We start from the raw sequence: 21777 nt of genomic DNA on the forward strand, positions 1-21777 counted from the left end.
ATTGGGCCTAAAGGGGCAGTCGGACATCCTTCTCACAGTCCAGGACTGCTGACTCCCAACCACTCGCCTGCCTGCCTGCCTGATTTGCCCCTAACCATTCCCCTGCCAGCCTGATCGATGCCTAACTGCTCCCGTTATGGCCTGACTGCCCCCAACTGCCCTCCCCTGCTGGCCCAGTCACCCCTAACTGCCCTCCCCTTCTGGCCTGGTCACCCCCAACTGCCCTCCCCTGCAGGCCTGATTCCTCCCAACTGCCCTCCTCTGCCTGGCCATCTTGTGTCCACATGGGGGCAGTCATCTTGTGTGTTGGAGTGATAATCAATTTGCATATTACTCTTTTGTTAGATAGGGTTAAGTTCTCTCTTGATCTCTCTTTTGGCTACTATGAGTATTGCTATGATTTAAAAATTCTTTAATCCACTGATGCTTTTATTTTTGTCAGCTAGATTCCTGGAAGTGGGATTGTTACCCTAGACCAGTGATGGTGAACCTATGACACGCGTGTCAGAGGTGATACGCGAACTCATTTTTTTGGTTTATTTTTCTTTGTTAAATGGCATTTAAATATATAAAATGAATATCAAAATATAAGTCTTTGTTTTACTATGGTTGCAAATATAAAAAAATTTCTATATGTGACACGGCACCAGAGTTAAGTTAGGGTTTTTCAAAATGCTGACACGCAGAGCTCAAAAGGTTTGTCATCACTGCCCTAGACAGTCAGTCAGAGCACCAGGGAGTCTCCCCCATTGACCAAGATGGCAAAGGGGGCAGATCCTTCCACTGAGCCCACCAAAAAGTAGAGGGTTAATGGATAGGGCCTGAGTGCCAAAAGCTAGAAATATGTATAGACAGGGCCTGAGTGCCCCAAAAGTTAGGAATATAAATGGATACGGCCCCCAGTGCATCTGGAAGCTAGTAAGATAATGGGATAGAGAAAGAAAAGCCATACCCTCCCAATCCATATAATATCTGCAGGTTTGGGTAGAAAGGGGAGATGGTTCTTGAGATGGGAGTTCACCATTCTCCCAGGTCACATGACACCTGAGTAAAACCTCGCTCCTTTTGCACCAGCCTCTGCCTCATGAGTTTGGCTTTTGTTGCAATGGGCAGGCAAACCTGAGTTTTTTGTTCAGTTACAGGATTGCTATATTGAAGTACATGTATTTCTTTACATTTATTTAATAGATATTGTCAAACTGCTTTGCAGAAAGACTACAACCAATTACATTTCCACCAGATGTGTGAGAGTATTTTTACTAGCTTCTCTGCTGGTAGGGTGTTGCCATGTTTAAACGTTTACGATACTAATTGTTATTTTCTTTCATTTTCCTGACTACCAGTGGGACTGAGCATCTTTTTATACAAGTAATGGCCATTTGGATGTGTTTTGTGAATCACCTCATTTCCTTTGACCACTTTACTTTTAGATTGTATGTCAATTCGTGAAAGCACTACATATATTGTGGCTAAGTGCCTTTACAAATAATTACCCTGATGATATACATGACAGGTGTTTGCCCCCAGTATCTCATATGGCTTTACATTTTATTTAGAGTAGATTTTTGCCTTACATATTTGATTTTCTTTCTGTAGTCAATTAGATTTGTGTGTGTGTGTGTGTGTGTGTGTGTGTGTTCTGTATACATTTTTAGCTTCCTTTTCCTCTCACTTTTTTTCCCCTATCCAATAGGTCATTTGTATATGCTCCTAAAATTACACTAAATTATTATTAATTTATTTTTTAATTTAAATCTTACATCATTTGGTGTTAGTTTTATATGTAGTGTGAGGTAGTGGTCTAATTTTCTTTTCCTCTGGATGGATAGCCATTTGTACCAGCATCATTCATTTCATAAACTAACCTCTACCCACCAAATATTTATTAAATTCTCAGATAAATTAAGATTTGTTTCTAGGATTCTGTTTTGTTTCATTAATCTCTTTGTCTATCTCTGTGCTAATAAAATTTTATTTTGAGTGTAGTGTTACAGTGATTTTAAAGTGTGTCTTACTGGCTGATAAGGTGAGTCCACTTCTTTCTTACTTTCCAACCCACACATTTAAAAACTTTTTTCTTTGCTATGTTGTATCATTTATTTTTCAATATGAACATTAAAATATTTTATTCAACCCACATTCCTCCCAAATCCACTAGGATTTAAATTGCAATTATATATTAACTTTTGGATAATTGGCAATTTTTCGTATTAAATCTTCTCATTCAAGAACATGATATATTTTCCTATTGGTTTAGACATGGTTTTTATTTATTTTTTAGCTGCTTAATACCAACATAGAAAAACAGGGATTTTGGTGTGCTTATCTTGTACCAGATTCTTTAATTCTAATAGTGTTTAATTCTCAATCTGTCTTGAATTTTTAATGAATAGAATCATATCTCCAGCAAGAAATTTTGTCTTTACTCCTCTAATATTTATGTGGATTGTTTTCTCATTTAATTTGGCAGGTCACTAAAGCTACGAATAACACAGGTGATAGTGGACATTCCTGTTTCTTCTTGATGGCAGTGGAGATGACTTCAGTATTGCTTCATTTATAGTGATGTTGATTTTATTTTGGTCCTCTCTGATGTATTAGCTATTTAAATTCTATTCCTATTTAACTGAAATTGTGGTGGGAACAGCTGCTGAATTGTTACACAAGGTATTTTTAGTATCATCTGGTATGCTTGTCTGATTCTCCTTATGAATGTAATAAATTGTGTTTCTATGTCTCCAAATAGTATATATGCATTTATTCTTGGATTAAACTTGGTCTTGATCATACTAAGTTATTCTTTTGAGATACTTTGAATTTCATTTGTTAACCTTTTATTCAGAATTTTAAAAGTTTTTATTCATAAATGATTTGTCTATAGGTGTTTCTTTTTTTGTAGTATACCAATTTTAAGTTATGTCATTAAGGATGTACTAGATTTAGAGAATAATTAGGAAAATTTCTACCTTTTAATATACCATGGATAAATGTATATAACATTAAAATTAACTTTAAAAAATATTAAATAGACTCAGCTTTGAAGCCAACTGACCTTAGGAACTTTTTATGATGGTAGCTCTCTAATTACTCTCTTAGTTTCTTCTATGGCAATGATATAGGCAATTTTTTTCTTATTCATGGGGAAATTTTGGCTTATTGTATGTTAGGAAGATCAATAGTTTTTTCTAGGTCTCAATTTCATTGCCACAGAGTTAACATACTATTTGTTTAGTAGTCTTATAATCCCTTCTGTATCTGTATTTTTTCTTCACTAATTTTGTATCTTTTTTACTCTCTTTTTTTCTTAATGAGGCCCATGAAAAGATTATCTATTTAATTGGTCCTTTATTGGTCTCTTCAAATAATCAGTGTTAGAATTTGTCTTTTCTATTTTTTTTTGTTTCTTATTTTCAGATTATATCTTTATTGAGCCTATGTTTTTATTTTAGACTTTTTTTTCTAATGTCTTCAGATAAAGCAGTTAGAACTGATTTAGCTATATCTGTTTTAGTATGTATAAAGTATTATTTGAGTATTTTCTAGTTGGATTTAATTTTAAATTTGATTTTCAACATTATTAAATTGATTAATTAGAAAGGTATATTTCAGTTTCTAAGAAAACTATTTTTATTACATATTTCTAATTTTTTTGGATTATAATCACAATATCCTAATTACTTTTTCTATAGATCTATCTAATTCTAAAAAGAGTGTATCAAAAAACTTTGTTGTAATTGTTTTTGGTGAATACATATTTGAGACCATTATATAATTACTTGAGGCCTGGTGCACAAATTCATGCATGGGCGGGGTGGGGGCGGGGCTTCCCTCAGCCTGGTCTGCGCCCTCCAGGACCCCTCAGAGGATGTCTGACTGCTGGTTAAGGGGATAGGGCCTAAACCAGCAGTCAGACATCCTCTGAGGGATACAGCAGTGCTCCAAGCGGCAGGCAGCCAGGAAGGAGCCTGAACTGGGGCCAGGCGCTGCATTGCTCATGCTCATCCTGTACTGCTGCACCTGTTGCCGCTACTCAGTAGCACTGATGCGGCGTCGGGAAAGGCTCCCAATGCCTTGGCAGCTGCGCTTGCCAGCCATGAGACTGGCTTCTGGCTGAGCAGCGCTCCCCCTGTGGGAGCGCTCTGACCACTAGGGGGCAGCTTCTGCATTGAGTGTCTGCCCCCTGGTGGTCAGTGTGAGTTATAGCAACTGGTTGACTGGTCGTTCTGGTCATTCTGGTCATTTGGCCATAATGGTCACTTGGGCTTTTATATACATAGATATTGCTTATGGAATTAAAGAAACTTTATATACTTTTAAAGTATATCTTTGTAATATTACTTTTGTGACTCCTGTTTTCAACTTGTTTGCCTTTGATATATTTTTGTCTACGTATGCTATCTCTTTCCTCATGGATTCTGTCCATCCATCATACATTCTTCACAGAACAAGTAGGAGAATAAATGAGAAAGGAAGAAAAAAAAAGAAATCTAACTAATCAGTAAATGATAAAGAGAAATTTAGAGACTTAAGCATAAGACCAGGTAAGGAATACAATAAGGCAGATAATATGCTCTCTGAGGTAAGCACCAGGTACTTATTTATCCTGGTTCTCACTTTGGATGGGGCCTTTGTTCTCCATAAACATATTTATTAATTTCAAATATATGTACATATATAATGCATATATATCACACATACATACATATATATGCATACATACACACACCCATATATATGGAATAAATTCTACTTCACTTTAATGGTCAGTCTCTGTAAAGAATTTCATTAGTAAGACCCACTTAAGATGGGCCTAGTTTTTGGTTTGAAATTTTGTGTTTTGGTTGGACCAAACAAGATATCTAATATGAAGTGCTGATATATTTTAACAACCAGCTGGGGAGGAGAGAGTGGAAGCTAAAAGGCTCTTATTTGTTGTTTTTGCTGTTTTTTATGCTCTAAATGCTGCTTGACTTCAGGCTACAGGTGTGTCATCTCTGATGTAGAGTTGAGAACACAGTGTAGCATTTAATGGAAGTTTTGATATTTTATTCCCAGGGTGAGTTTCAGGAAGCAACCCAGATTTCTGTTCATGTCAGCAGCCCCATCTCACTAGACAAGTGGGCATTACTGGATATGGCATGAAAGTAACATGAACAACTGGATAGACAAGTTTCACAGACACATTCCTGTGGTTTGCTAGTTGTTTTTAGTAACTTAGCCACACTTCATGTTTCTAATTACAGGGCTTTGTTTTTATTTTTTAAAACAGTGTGGTTGTAACATAGGTAATCTCTTTAGGGTACATTCTCTGCACCACTTACTCTCTTAGCAAATCCAGTACAGTTACAGTCTGCATATGCTGAAACTTCAAATGATTTACATTTTCATGCTGTAAAGCTCAGTAAAGGTGCTTTAAACTCCCTTCTTATTTGGTATGGGTAAGGGGAGTGCTAAAAGGGTGAAGCAAGTTGCTTAAGGACTGATGGCTAATTATTATCAGGGTTGGAACCCAGAACATTTGCATTTTGAATTTGTCTGGTTTTCTCAGTATATTTACCAAATTTTAATAGGATTTAATTTACATGGTTATATAGCCAATTAGGCTATTATATCATACTGGGAAAAACAGCCATTATCTTAATAAGAAAATATTAGTCTAAAAAATTAACTTTAAATGTCTTTCTGTGAAGTTTGAATTACATAGTTAAGAAAACAAGATTTAAATGAGATCATTTTAAGGAAAAGGTGGTGAACGTTTATCAGACTAGAGGCTGAGGCATAGTGAAATGATTTGCCCAAGGTTGGTCACAGGGCCATTAAGTGGCTGGGCCAGCACCAGGGCCCATGATTCCCCTTCATCACTACTGTATGTATCCTCAATAGCTTCGCTGGAGGTGCCACATAGTAACTGATGCTCCAGGAGCACTGCATTAGGGCACAGAAGTAAAGCTGGACCTAGAAAGTGCAAAGGGAGGAGTTCCATTCTCTAGTCTAGACAATATTCTCTGAGCAGTGGCTGCACTGCTGCTGGTGGGGCTGGGAGTCCCGCAGGCTCCTGTGCTCCCAGAAGCATCACTGAATCTCCAGGGTTAGGTAGAGGTGAGATAAGAAATATATACAGTTTGATTTATTCAACACCCTTGTTTTTAAAAAGGCAACTGATAAATTTTAAAGACTAATTTTTGTTGTTGTTATTAAGTTGTATGAATTCTTTGTATAGTTTTAGCTATTACCCTCTTATTTGATATATGATTTGTGAAGTTTTTCTCCCATTCTATAGGTTGCCTCTTTTTTTCTCTAATTCTTTTTTTATTATTATTGTTTAAAGTATTACATATATCTCCTTTTCCCCCATCCACACCTCCCTGGCCACTCCCGCCCCCCATACCCCCAGGACAAGCCCCCTCTGCCCCAGTGTCTGTGTCAACCGGTTATGCTAATATGCATGCATACAAGTCCTTTGGTTGATCTCTTACCCCCACCCCCATCCCTGCACTGCCTTCCCTCTGAGGTTTGACAGTCTGTTTGGTGTTTCTCTGTCTCTGGACCTATTTTTGTTCATCAGTTGATGTTCATTATATTCCACAAATGGGTGAGATCATGTGATATTTATTTTTCTCTGCCTTATTTCGCTTAGCATAATGCTCTCCATTCATGCTATTGCAAATGATAAAAGTTCCTTATTTTTTATAGCAGTGTAGTATTCCATTGTGTAGACGTACCACAATTTTCTAATCCACTCATCTGCTGATGGGTACTTAGGCTGTTTCTAAATCTTAGCTATTGTAAATTGTGCTGCTATGAGCATAGGGGTGCATATATCCTTTCTGATTGGTGTTTGTGATTTCTTGGGATATATGCCTAGAAGTGTGATTACTGGGTCAAATGCGAGTACCATTTTTAACTTTTTGAGGATACTCCATGCTGTTCTCCACAGTGGTTGCACCAGTCTTCATTTCCCACCAGCAGTCCAAGAGGATTCCTTTTTCTCGGTATCCTCTCCAGCACTTGTGCTTGTTGATTTGTTGATGATAGCCATCCTGACACGTGTGAGATGGTACCTCATTGTTGTTTTGACTTGCATTTCTCATATGGTTAGTGACTTTGAGCATGTTTTCATGTCTCTTGGCTTTCTGTAGGTCCTCTTTCAAAAAGTGTCTATTTAGGTCCTTTGCCCATTTTCTGATTGGATTGTTTATCTTCCTTTTGTTGTGTGAGTTCCCTGTAAATTTTGGATATTAAACCCTTATCAGAGATAACATTGGCTAATATGTTCTCCCATGCAGAGGGCTTTCTTGTTGTTTTGTTGATAGTTTCCTTTGCTGTGCAGAAGCTTCTTATTTTGATGTAGTTCCATTTGTTTATTTCCTCCTTAGTTTCCATTGCCCTAGGAACTGTATTGGTAAAGATATTGCTATGACATATGTCTGATATTTTGCTTCCTATGGATTCTTCTAAGACTATTATGGCTTGCTGTCTTATGTTTAAGTCCTTTATCCATTTTGAGTTTATTTTTGTGTATGGTGTAAGTTGGTGGTCTAGTTTCATTTTTTGCATGTATCTGTCCAATTTTCCCAACACCATTTATTGAAGAGACTGTTTTGACTCCAATGTATGCTATTGCCTCCTTTGTCAAATATTAATTGAGCATAACGGCTTGGGTCTGTTTCTGGGTTCTCTGTTCTGTTCCTTTGGTCTATATGTCTGTTCTTCTGCCAGTACCAGGCTGTTCTGAGAACAGTAGCTTTGTAATATAGCTTGATATCTGGTATTGTGATCCCTCCAACTTTGTTCTCCCTTTTCAGGATTGCTGTGGCTATTCAGAGTCGTTTTTTATTCCATATGAATTTTTGGAGTATTTGTTCTAGGTCTGTGAAATATACTATTGGTATTTTAATGGGGATTGTATTGAATCTATAGATTGCTTTAGGTAGTATGAACATTTTAATGATGTTGATTTTACCAATCCATGAACATGGTAGAAGACATTTGTTTATGTCTTCCTCTAACTCTTTTTTCAATGTCCTGTAGTTTTCTGAGTACAGGTCTTTTACCTCCTTAGTTAAGTTTATTCCTAGGTATCTTAATTTTTCTGTTGCAATGGTAAATCGGATTGTTTTTTAGTTTCTCTTTTTGTGAGTTCATTATTGGTGAATAAAAATGCCATAGATTTCTTGGCATTAGTTTTTTATCCTGCTACATTGCCAAATTCATTTATTAGTTCTAGTAGTTTTTTGATGGAATTTTTAGGGTTTTCAATGTACAATATCATGCCATCTGCAAATAATGAAAGTTTTACTTCTTCTTTTCCAATGTGGATGCCTTTTATTTCTTCTTCTTGTCTGATCACTATGGCTAATACTTCCAGTACCATGTCTAACAGGAGTGGTGAGAGTGGGCATCCCTGTCTTGTTCCTGTTATTAGGAGGAATGGTTTTAGTTTTTGCTCATTGAGTATGATGTTGGCTGTAGGTTTGTCAAATAAGGCTTTTATTATGTTGTGGTATTATCCCTCTATTCTCACTTTTCTGAGAGTTTTTATCAAGAAATGGTGTTGGATTTTGTCAAATGCTTTTTCTTCATCAATTGATATGATTATGTGATTTTTGTCTCTCTGCTTTTTTATTTTAATTACTAAAGGCCCGGTGCACAAAAATTTGTGCACTTGGGGGGATAGGGGGGTCCCTCAGCCCGGCCTGTGCCCTCTCGCATTCTAGGACCCCTCGGGAGATAACAACCTGCTGGCTTAGGCCTGCTCCTGGGTGGTAGAGGGCCGGCCCAATCCCTAGGTGCAGCCCCTGGTCGGGCTCAGAGCAGGGCCAATTGGGGAGTTGGGGCACCGTCCCTGTCATGCACAGAGCAGGGCGGATCGGGAGGTTGCGATGCCACCCTCAGTCATGCTCAGGGTAGGGCCGATTGGGGGGTTGGGGCACTGCCCCCTGTCACACTCAAGGCAGGGTCGATGGGGAGGTTGCGGCACCACCCCCTGTCACGCACAGAGCAGGGCCAATCAGGGGGTTGGGGCACTGCCCCCTGTCACTCACAGAGCAGGGCCCATCAGGGGGGTTGGGGCTCCGTATCCTGTCACGCACAGAGCAGGGCCGATCAGGGGGTTGGGGAGCTCCCCCCTGTCACTCACAGAGTAGGACCAATCAGGGGGTTGGGGCCCTGCAGCCTGTCACACACAGAGCCGCAGGGCGATCAGGCGGTTTGGGCGCTGCCCCCTGTCACGCTGATCCCGGTGCCGGGAGGCCTCGCGGCTCCGCTGATCCCAGTGCTGGGAGGCATATTACCCTTTTACTATATATGATAGAGGCCTGGTGCACGGGTGGGTGCCAGCTGGTTTGCCCTGAAGGGTGTCCTGGATCAGGGTGGGGGTCCCCACTGGGGTGCCTGGCCAGCCTGGATGAGGGGATGATGGCTGTTTGCAGCTGGTCACACACCCTTCAGGGTGGGGGTCCCCACTGGGGTGCCTGGCCAGTCTGGGTGAGGGGCTGAGGGCTGTTTTCAGGCTGGCGGGTGACTGAAGCTCCCAACCGCTCCTGTTTTTCTTCTTTCTTTTTTTAATTCTGGGCCAGCTTTAGCTTTGAGGCTTGGCTCCAGCTCTTAGGCCTCCTCCGCTGAAAGCAGGTTTCTGGCCTTTGTTTACCTTCTGTATTTGAAACAATGTTGTGATCCTGCTGGCTGAACCCCGGCGACTAAAGCAGGTTTCTGGGGTTTTGTTTAGCTTCTATATTTGTAACATAGTTGCTTAGAGTTGCAGCTCAGAGGCCCGGAGTGGCAGGCAGGGAACGTTGGAGTCCTCCATCACTGAAGCAAGCGAACCTCATGTTAGTTTCAAGCTGCCTGGCTGCCGGCCACCATCTTGGCTGGCAGTTAATTTGCATATCACCCTGATTAGCCAATGGGAAGGGTAGTGGTGGTACACTAATTACCATGTTTCTCTTTTATTAGATAGGATTTCTTTTGCTGTGAAAAGGTGTCTTAGTTTCATGTATTAGTCTCATGTGTTCATTTTTACTTTCCTTTTTGTTCTTGTGTTGTCATATAAAAAAATTCATTGCCAGAACCAATGTCTAGGAGCTTCTTCCCTAAATTTTCTGAAAGTAATTTTATAGTATCAGGTCTTATGTTCAAATCTTTGATCCATTTGGAGTTAAAAAGAAAGGATAATTATATAATATGATGTAGGTGCTAATTACAGCTACAATGGCAATCATATTACAATATATAAATGTGTCAAGTTACCAGGTTGTCAATCTTAAATTTATGCATGGTTATATGTTAAATATATGCAATTTAAAAAAAGACTGTCAAATAATATGTTAGACAAAGATTTAGATGTTTAACTTGCGGCTGGAGGCATTTCTCCTTTTTCTTACTCTTTATCTTTCTTCCCCCCCAATTCTATTCTCACATTAAATGGAATGTCAAGAATCAAATAATATATTTGATAAGCCCATTTTTTCTTATCAGACACCTAAGTTCAGCACCCATTTGGCAGGGATACCCGAAGATAACCTAGAAGGCACACAGAAGTCTCAGGTGCAGGAGTGTGCTTTGGGCTTGTTTGTGTATTTGTTTTGTTTTGAGTTTAATTTTCTTTTACTAACTAAAAAGAATGAGGGAGTGTGCATAGTATAATGTAAAGAATAAAGAATGGTAATAAAACTAATGCCTGCAGGAGTTCTAATTGGGAAAGTGCAAGATTTCAAGATATTAAGAAAGACAGGTAAAAACTTTGGGGCCAATATAAAAAGGTGATTAAAATGGAAAGTAGGTAGAAATAAACAAAACACATGAGCCAGTAACTTCCATTATGCAATACCACCACTTTCTAGGGAAGAGATGTTGCCAGATATTTCTGAGTGACTCTGAGGGAAAGGAAGGGCAGTAGGTAGGTGACGGTCTGCAGGAGTCAGTCAGGGGAACAGGGAGGGGTTATGGGGTGACAATTCTAGGAGCTCCAAGGCCTGCCAGTGAGGGAAGAAATAGCTGAGTTTCCTGAGGAAATGAAATCCCCTCCAGTTAGCATCTGGCCTTTCAGGTGGCCAACCATACATAGGGTTGTTAGATCTCTTTGGAAACTTGGTGGGGAAGAAGGTGAGTGATTATGAAAAATCATCTGAATGTTATACAAGGTCCAGTGAGTTGAATGCTCCTATTTTCCAGACCTTTATACTTAAGTGCACAAGTGTGATTGAGCCAACAGGATTAGTAGATTTAGCAAATAAAAATACAGGACTCCTAATTAAACATGAATTTCAGATTAAATAAAGATTTTTTTCTTTCCATTCTCCTTTATGCCTTAAACACCTAGCTACAAGTTACACAAACAAAAAAATAAAGACAGAGAAGGGCGTAGGCAAGATATTTGTGATGTGTAGGAGGTGGGAGGGGAGAGAGAGTCAGGAACCAGTCCTTTCCACACACAGCCAGAGGAAGGGTATGACTCCTGCAGCAGGGATCTGAGGAGGAGGTAGGCAAAGATCCAAGGTAGCTGAGGGATGGAGGAAACCCCTAAACCCAGAGCCCCCAAACAAAAGTCTTCAATGTCTTAAAGATTTTTTAATAGTGTAAGTATGTTCCATGCAGTATTTAGGGCATACTTATACTGAAAAAATTACTCATTGTTTATCTGAAATTCAAATTAAACTGGGTGCACTTTGTTCTATCTAGCAGCCGTGTGTGTGTGTGTGTGTGTGTGTGTGTGTGTGTGTGTGTGTGTCTGAGAGAGAGAGAGAGAGAGAGAGAGAGAACACCGAAATTTGAAGGAGGCCAGGAACACCTTGGGCAAGTTAATCTCTCTGTGGCCTATATTTTTGTAAAATGCTTTAATCAGTCCTAAGTCACAGGGTCATGGTGAAGTTTAAATAATGTGTTGAAGCAACAGCTGTGTCTAATACATGGACGATGGTTAGTACAGACAGCCGCTGAGATGGCATTGTCCCCAAATTAGATAAGAAGCCTGGATGGATTTCAGCTCCACTCACCCTCAGGGGCCCATGTGCAGGCCGAATTCACGTCCACATGGGACAGCCTGTGCATGTTATTTCAAAGGATTAGACTAGACACAGGTTATCTTCCTTCTTCCTCTGACAAGTGTTAAAGGGCTAGGTACTATGCCAGGGGCTGAAATAGAGCAGATAACAACAGATAGGACTCTTGTCTTCATGCTCTGAAGCCTAGCAGAGGAAAGAGGAGGCAGAGATTAAACAAGTGAGTGCTTAATTAGCAAAAGGATCAATTTTATCTTGAAAAATTCTAATGGGCTTTGTGAGTACATGACTGATGGGAACCTAACTTAATGAAGGTGGTAGGTGGCAGAAAGGTTTATAACCCAGTCTGAGAATGAGAGGGATAGGAGTTAGCCCTGGAAGCCTGCAGGCAGAGAAGAGTGCCAGGCAGCAGGAACAGCTTGTGCGCAGTGTTGATGCGTGCCGGTCGTGACATCTTTTGAGGCCTGACTGCTAGAGCTGGCCGAAGAACAAGGCCCAGGTGAGGCAGGCCTGAGCAGTCAGTTTGCTCTGCTGAGGAATTAGGAACCAATCTTAGGATAAGAAGTCATTGGAGGATTTTAACCACAACAACAGAGTTAACATTTGTTATCATTTTTCTCTCAATAAATGCACATCTAAAGTTTCAAGTTGCTAACTACTAAATTTTGCTTGGTGAATGGAGCTCTCTTTTTTGGCAACTACCACTCATGAGTGTCATGAGGAAAACTAGGGTTAGTCATTAACACCATCTCCTCCAAAAGGGTGGGAGGCAGATCAGCACAGTGGCTGAGCTTAACTCTACTCATCATAATAACGAATGAGTAAAATGAACCTACCTCATAGTATTGTGAGGGGAGTCAGATGAGATGACTGTGCAGGGCTTAGTATGTGCTGACATTTAGGTATTTTATAAGGAATGTTAGCTATCATTCATTCATGTGCAAACACAAAGGACAATACAAGTAATTTTTGGTTTATTTTAAAAATCCATTTCCAAGAGAGTCAAATATCACTTCGGTTTATGTAAAGCTCACTCCTAATCATTGAGTAAATACTGTGAGCGTGAATTGGGGAGTTTAAGTAGCAGAGAATCAGCACGTCTGACATACTTAAGACCTGGACATACTTGGCCTTGGCACTGGCCTAGTTCCCAAACATTTTGAGGTGTTCACAATCACCACGGGAAGTCTGAAGCTCATGCTCCTTGAAGACCTATCACAGTCTGATTAATAATTCTGGCTGTCAGCCCTCTAGTGTTTCAAACCTTGTGAGGTTATTTCGTGATGCCTCTGGCTTGTCCTCAGAGGGAGGACTCTTTTAAAATTTTAAATTATTTTATTTTTCTATTAGAATTGACATTCAATATTCTTTTATATTAGTTTTGGGTGTACAGCATAGTGTTAGGCATATTATATAACTTATGTAGGTATCCCCATGATAAGTCTAGAACCCACCTGGCACCATACATAGTTATTACAATATTATTGACTAAATTCCCTATGCTGTTCTTTACATCTCTGTAACTGTTTTTATAACTGACAATTTGTACTTCTTAATCCCTTCACCCTTTTCACCCAGCTCCCCAAGTCCCTCCCATCTGACAACCATCAGTTTGTTCTCTGTATCTATGAGTTTGTTTCTGTTTTGTTAGTTTCATTTGTTTTTAGAGTCCACATATAAGTGAAATCATATAGTATCTGTCTTTCTCTGTCTGACTTATTTCACTGAGCACAATACCCCCTAGGTCCATCCATGTTGTCACTAATGGTAAGATTTCCTTCTCTTTTATGGCTGAGTAGTATTTCATTGTATACACGCATCACATCTTCTTTATCCATTCATCTCTTGATGGACACTTAGGTTGCTTTGGTATTTGCCTATTGTAAATAATGCTGCAATGAACATAGGGGTGCATATGTCTTCTTTTCCAAGTTGAAAATTTTATTTTGCTAATGTGCAAATAGAATATAGCAGTCCACTTTCTGTGATTTCTGAACACTTAACCACTGATGAGTTCCGTACGATGCTATTGACCTTCACAGTGCTGGTGTCTGATCTTTTATGGAAGCCAGCCTGAATTCCTTCTACAACCACATTCATTTGTCTTTCCAGATGTTTTCTTCATTGGCCTCTGCATGTTACTGCTTCATTGGGAAGACTTCATTTTCTAATTGCACAATGGTCCTTTTAATCTCATTATTCTTACTGACCAGGGATACCCAATTTGACTCCATTCCTCTTCATTTAGATCCAGCTGTGAGTTGCAGGTTCTTTCTCTGCCAGTCTAAGTCTTGCATATGTTTCATTACTTCTGGAGCTCTTCCTGTGCGTGCTCAAGCATCTGAGTGAGATTTTCATTATACACTTTCCAGGCATTGCGTCCACGTTGTGACATTAGTTCCAGATTCACCATTCAAACTGCTTCACACTCTCACTGAGCTATAGAATTGTTTACACATTCTGGATACAGTAATGTCATTTTTCTGACTCGAGGAAGGAGCTGTGGGTTCATATCGTTTCATATCAAGCAATTCAATTGGTTGTCCAGCAGCCAGTCTTTCAAATTCATTTCTCATTAAGTAAGTTTCAAAAGCAGAATAGTCCGGGAATGTGAAGTGGCTCAGGTAGTAGGTTGGTATCTGTGAGTTTCCTCTTCCACCAAGCATCACAGCCCCCTCCCGTGAACCAGGTGCTTCATAACCTTGGTGACAATACTACAGCACGCTCACCACAACTGCTCCAGCCACCAAACCTAGCCTGCCATTTTTAAGCTCATCTGAGTTTTCTGAGTCTTTTTTGAATGAGTGCTTTGGATTTCTTTCGATAAATATCCAGACATGGAATTGCTGGGTACTCTATTTTTCTTTTTTTCTTTTATTTCCCTTGCCCAAGGGGATATATCACACAAAATATTACTAAGAAAAATGTCAGAAATTGCTTTTATAGAAGTTTTATGGTTTTGGGTCATATATTTAAGTATTTAATCAACTTTGAGTTTATTCTTATATATGGTGTAAGAAGGTGGTCTAGTTTCATTTTTTTTGCATGTATCTGTCCAGTTCTTTCAAGCATTTATTAAATAAATTGTCTTTACACCATTGTATGTTCTTGCTTCCTTTGTTATTAATTAACCATATATGCATGGGTTTATTTCTGGGCTCTCTATTCTGTTCCATTAATCTATGCTTCTGTTTGTATGCCAGGATTTGATTACTGTTTTGATTACTATAGTCTGGTAGTATAGTTTGATATCAGGTATTGTGATACCTCCAACTTTGTTTTTCTTTCTAAATATTGCTGTAGCTATTCGGGGTCTTTTGTGGTTCCGTAAGAATTTTTGGATTATTAGTTTTAGTTTTGTGAAAAATGCCATTGGTATTTTGATAGGAATTACATTGAATATAAAGATTGCTTTGGGTAGTAAGGATATTTTAACAGTATTAATTCTTCCTATTCACTAGTGTGTATATGCTTTCATTTATTTGTATCTTCTTCAATTTTTTTCTTTAATGTCTTATAATTTTTCTAATACAGATCCTCTACCTTCTTGGTTAAATTTATTCCTACGTATTTTATTTTTTTGATGCAATTGTAGATGGGATTGTTCTCTTACCTTCCCTTTATGATAGTTTAGTATCGGTGTATAAAAATGTAACCGATTTCTGAATATTAATTTGGTATCTGCTAGTTTACTAAATTTACTTATCAGTTCTAAGAGTTCTTTGGTGGAATATTTAGGGTTCTTGGTAGGACTTTTGATGGAACAGAATATTCAGGGCCGAGGGGTGGCAAGGAAACACTTCTGGCTACTCTTGAATTATCAAGCAAACACAGCGCATGTGAGGAGGTGCCTCTGGGACCTCTCACTGTCATATGCTGGGGACCTTAAAGAGGAGAAGAGCTGTAAGCCAGGCCCAGAGCCTGGAGTCTGGGAGGCGCAAGTACACTTGTGTCCTCAGGGTGCCTCAGTCAGCGGGGTGGGTGAGCACAGGGGCTGTTGGCTCTTTCCCAGGCTTTCCACCTGATTACGGGGCCCCTTGCACTTTTTCACTTTCTGCCCTCATCTTCTGCACCTTCCACACCCTCTTCTCTTGCTCTGTTCCATTACCGCGCTGTCAACACAGCTTTCCATTCACACTCATTTTTCCGAGATCCGTGTGGAATTGTGCACTCTCCTCCAAAACTCAACCTGAATGTAGACCCACTCGCTGGGACTTCGTGCATGCTCGCTTCATACTGACAGGCCTGTCCCCACACCCCCCTGCTGGGTTTCCTACTTGTTTCTTCTCAGTGTCTTGTCCCTAAAACGTTGTCTCTTTCCAATTCCATCCTCTGTCTCTTTCTCTCTCCCCCTCCCTTATCTCCCTCGGTGGCCATGTCCTGACATAGAGTTTTAGGGAGCCCCTCTATGATCATGGCTGCCATATGATTAGAACCCCAACCCTAAATGGGGTCCTCCACTCTGGGCTCAGGCATCCAGTTGCCTATTGGACATTTGCCATCGAATGTCCCACAGGCATAAACTCTGACCCCCCATCAAAGTGCTTCTCCTCAGGTCACTCAGCCAGTGCATGTCCTCACCATTAGACAGTGAGGAGGCCAGCAGATCGGAAGCTACCACAGAGTCTGCCCTCTTCTTTATCCTCAATACCCAAACCAGGCACTTTCTGAGCTCAGTTGGCCTCTCCCTGTCTCTGTGCCACTATCTTAGTTCTGGCAGAAGTCATTCCCACTGGATTCCTGCAATAACTCCTTCCCACCAGTGCACCTGCCCTGGAGGTCATTCCTCAGGTCACATCCTAAAACGCATAGCTAAGCACTTTTCACAGCTCCAAGGGGCATGCAGGATGAAGGCCCTAATCCTGAACTTGGTGTCAAGACCTTTGGTCTCATTTCTGCTTATAACAAACTTTACCTCTTTCACTCATACCTGCTCCTCTGAAATACTGAACTCTTCCCTGATTTCTGTCAGACTTCAGACCGCCACTCTGACATGCATGTTGTAAAGTTTCCTAGTTTTTAAGATCAATGTTACTGCATGTTGTACAGTATTCTTGAACTAGTCCAGTAATCATTTATGGTACTAAGGCTTGGTAATAATGTTTTCACTTGACCCCTGATAGGAGGCAGTGGATAAAAAATAAGCCCTCCAGCTGCACTGGGGAACTTTCTGTGTGTATGTAAATATCCAGCCTCCACTCATGACTGAGCAGCTTGTCAAGGGCCTGCCCAAGGCTGAGACCCATGGTGGGACTCAAGGAGGTGTGCAGATGAGGGCACACACTGCTGCAAGCAGGTTACAGTTCAGGTGAGGGGATATGGCAAAATGCAGACAGAGCCAGTACACACCTGACCCTGAGGAGGCCAGAAAGGAGATATTGACAACTGCCCTGTGTGTGCAAGGAGGCTCCAAGCACGGGGGCCTCAGGAGGAGAAGCTTTGTGGACACGGAGCACCTGCAAGTGGTCCAGCAGGCTTCACTCTGGGGAAAACTTTAATGAAATTCTGGTGCCATCACCCTCACAGGTGTTGCTTCAGTTGAACAGGTGAGGTAATGGGCATGCACATGTTTAAAAGTGTCCCAGGTGACTCAGCTGGGTATCCAAGGCTAAGAACCATAGGATCCCAAGAGGGGAAATGAGGGAGTACACATCAAAAGCAGAGGGTGCTGAATGAGCAAAGGCTTAGCACTTGTTCGGGAAAGAATGAGCAGTCGAGTTTGATCAAAGGGGACCTGTGCAAGGTAATTCTGCAAGGTAGCTTGGAGCTGTGTGTATGCCACAAGGAAGCCACACTTACTTTGTTTGAGTGGAGAACCATAGGTGCTCAGTGACCAGAACTCTGAGGAACATTGCTCAGGTCTAGTGACTTTGATGATTGGGATGAGGCTGGAGACCATACAGGTCATAGAAAAGGTAATGAGAACATCACTTGGAGGATTGGGAATGGAAAGCTGGGAGGATTTGTGAGTAGTCTAGAGATACAATTGACATCAATCATCTTTAGGTCTTAATGTGGCTGCTAAATAAGCCAACAATGAAGAGATATTACAAAAGATACATTTAGAATGAGCAACTGAGTTAAACTGAACCAGAGTTTTTCTTTTTTTACTATCTCTATTAAGTTTGGATGATAAAGTTATACTATCATCACACACAAAAAGAGTCTTAGGTGCAGATGGAAGGGGTCAGCAACCACAGGGTCTCAGAGGGACAGAAGACTGATCTCCGGGACATTGTTACTTAAAGCATGAGTATGATTAAGAAATGACCGCTTCCCTTAAATATGTACCTTATATTTTCCTCTCTTATTTAAAAAACATCTTACTTAGGGACCTGTTTTTTGCAGAAGTTCTTTGCTGTAGTTTCAGTTCTGCTGCCAAATCCAAATCAGCGGGAAGGTGTATCCGATGCTGGGTTCCATATGGGATCTCAAGTGTAGCTTGATGGGGGAGAGTCTGTCTTCTGATGCATCAGGACTAGGCCCATCACCTGGCTGGGTCTGTGAGGCAGCATTTCTCCAGAGTGGGGAATTGAACCTCAAAAGTAATCAGTTCCCAAGAGTAGGAAATCCCAGGGAGAGCTGTGTGTCATATAATTCTGGGGTGTTATCCCGGGCTGGGGTTTTGTGAGGCTCAGCAAGAACCTTACCACAGCAAGGAACACTGTCTATGGCCATGGGAACACAGCTACCCCTCCCTTTACATGATCTGCTGCTCTCTCCTCTTGGCACCCCGTTGGTTACCTGTTAGCAGGTGTTGGAACAGGCACAGGGAGACTGGGCCAGCCTCGGGTTCTCTCTGCTCTGGACATCACCACCTGTCCCAGGGGCAGCACTTCAGCCTCTCCAGGCTTGAACCAGGCAGCATAGCCTCAGAGTTCAGCATCTGGCATAAGCCATGTCTGGTTCGCCCTCTCCTCTGCTACTCATGAGCTGATATGACACTGGGGCTTCCTGAACACCTGCTTTACCCCCCTTTGTGAGTTTTAATTGCTTAATTGTTTCATAGACCCTCAGTGGATTATAACTTTTATGATTATAACTCTCCTTTTCTGGAACTTCATGTTTAAAATGGAGCAAATACCACACTCAAAACCTCTGGGGCTTCAGAGAATTGCAGTCCCACTCCTGGGCCCTGGTCGCCTCCTCCCCGCCTCCTCCTGATTCCAGAATGGCAAGTCACAGTGAATCGGCTTCCAGGGGCATGGACACACAGAGCACAGGAGTGCAGGAATGAGAGTCCAGATGAAAGGATTCCTGGTCAACGTAGGACAGCAAAGGTGAGCCCATCAGGAAAGAGGCTTCTGTGTAGCCATTTGCTTAGGGTGTGGCCCAATATTAATACAGTATTCTGAACTTGTACTTGGCCATAACCACACCCAGTTACTGTGCCACATGAGAATGGATCAAAGTCAGAGGGAGGCTATGCACAGTTTATAAAAACACAGGGCTTATTTAGTTGTAATTTTCCTTTGGAGCCGGAGGCAAGAGGTATTGATCATAAAACAACTAAAAGAGTTACAGAGTTGAACTTGTTCCCAGAGTGTGTTGTGCAATTCCAAATGCACCCTGGCAAACCTCCAAGGAGGATGTAGGGACGGATGACGGAGCGCACAGGCAGCCCTGGGAGAAGGACCACATGAGTTTAAGAGTCAAGAGGGCTCTCAAGAGGAGAGACCCACTACTTGTTCCACAAGGTGGACTGCCTTTACAGATGCGCCTGCGGGAGGACAGGGGAGGTTCCTCAAGGTGAACAGAGAAGAGTTCGGGGGGCGGGGCGGGACTCTGTTCCCTTTACTTCCTAGGTGTTGGCCATGACCACCAATGCTTCTGTAACTTCCTCCTGCCACATCTAGCTGTGCAGCAGAAAGGAGGCTGACTGCTCAGGTTTAGCCAACCTGTCACCGACAGGACTGCCATTGACTTACCCCAGCACATGCAGAGGTCTTCAAAGAAGGCAGCTAGGAGAAAAAAGGCAGGGCATGAACCCCCCTTTGCATGTAGAGAGAAAAAGGAGATTTAAAATTGTGATTTGTTGAAATGACTATAGTCCTATTCATAAGGCAAACTAACTATGGAAAAATATGTACAGGTTGATTTCTTGGAGGCATATTTATGAAGCTGGAATTCATGTTATACCAACACAGTCCACAACAGCAAGCAGAATACTTTTCTAAATTAAAATCTATCTGACACGGAGTCCTCACTTAGCCAGGGTAGCCAGAAATTCCACCTTCTGCAGTCCCAGCCAACCCTATAGCACGATGCTGGCTGCACTCAGATGAGGTCCCAAGATCTGACTTCCGAGGCTTTGCCAGCATCCTTCTCGCTCCTCTCCTCTGCCACTTGCTAGCTGGGAGTGAGGAGGGGCCAGTTCCCATTCTTTAGCACACATCGGTCTGAACTTTGTGGTCATCTGGTTGGGATTTATGCTTTGTTAAAGGAAGGAGAGGGTATCAAGTTTGGGGAGCAAACAAAAATAATAGAACTAGTCCTCCAGGGTGGTCCTTGCAGTTGTGCCTCCTTGAGGTTCTTCCCACTGCCACGGGCTCTCCAGAGAAGCTGCCCAAGTCCTTTCTCCTAAAGGAAACCCAGCCATTGTCCTCTGCCCTAGTCTAGTTTCTTCTTTCCAAGAACTTACTTCTCTGCCCTTCCTTTCAGAGGAGATCCCACTTCTCTCCTCCCTGGGTCTCTGTGTGTGGGCATAACTGGGCAGAGGACAGCAGGACACCCATCAGCTTGTTTCCTTACCAAACTATTTATTAACTTATCTACTAACCAGAATATGAGAAGAAGGGAGGTCCTGAGGAGCTGAGGGTGGAGAAAAATAGGAACACTTTCCTTTGGTCTTTTCCTCCTTCCCTCTGCCATGCCCTCTCACCCTGTTCTACTGTGCAGTTGTAGCGGCTGCTGTAGCTTCGCCTTTAAGGCAGAAAATGAAAGCAAACAAAACAAACAATGAAAACCATGCTCTCATACAAAGCCAGTTTTAAATTTGACAAATATTGGAAGAATCTGAATGTGAGCTCCTCTGTCCCCACCTTATAGAGCAAGCGGTGGAGGGAGGGAAGGGCTGACACTGGCAGGAGTCCTCTCCAAGCTCTTATGATCAGTGGCTCCCGACCTGCAGCCCGACACCATCCCAAAGCAGGACCCAACTAGTGCCAGACCAGTGTGGTTCTGTGAGTCTTTTAATATTTGGGTTTGACTTTATTTTTTTATCATTTTAGTTCTTAAAATTATTATGGATTTGTGCTTTGTTAAAAGAAAGGGAGGGTATCAAGTTTGTGGAGCAAAAAAACAATAATAGAACTAGTCCCTTAGTAATTCGTAATTTTATCCATTGATGGATTCCAACAGAAAGTGAATTTAGGTGAACTGATGTGTCTCAGTGAACAGGAAGTGGTAAGTCTGTTTCTGTATATGTATATGTCTCTCTCTCTAAAGAAGTTTCTATCTTTAACTTTCATAACTTGTTTGTCATTCAATCATACTTTATCCCAGGTTGCTCAAACAACTGACCTTGCAGAAACATGAAAATATACAGGGAACACTGTCCTTCAACAAGAAGTGGGAAATTTGTTTCAAGAGTTAGATAAAACATGGACAACAGGGTAGGATCAAGAATAGGAGGCACAGTTAGAAAAAGGTTGATCTTGCTGAAGGCGTGGGTAGGAGAAGAGATCATGTGTATTCAAATGATTCAAAGCAAACATGCAGGCATCCAAAATAGATTCTGTGATCTAAGAGGACTTTCTAAATCAAATATATAATGTTT

The 21777-nt window shown here is 41.3% G+C and overlaps 1 pseudogene; it reads right to left on the reverse strand.

Moving 5' to 3' along the window:
• Positions 1-14095: 14095 nt before the first annotated feature.
• LOC118675601 lies at positions 14096-16223 on the reverse strand (annotated as a pseudogene).
• Positions 16224-21777: the final 5554 nt, after the last annotated feature.

The sequence above is a fragment of the Myotis myotis genome, unplaced genomic scaffold (assembly GCF_014108235.1).
Source record: "Myotis myotis isolate mMyoMyo1 unplaced genomic scaffold, mMyoMyo1.p scaffold_m19_p_2, whole genome shotgun sequence".
In the NCBI taxonomy this organism is placed as follows: domain Eukaryota; kingdom Metazoa; phylum Chordata; class Mammalia; order Chiroptera; family Vespertilionidae; genus Myotis; species Myotis myotis.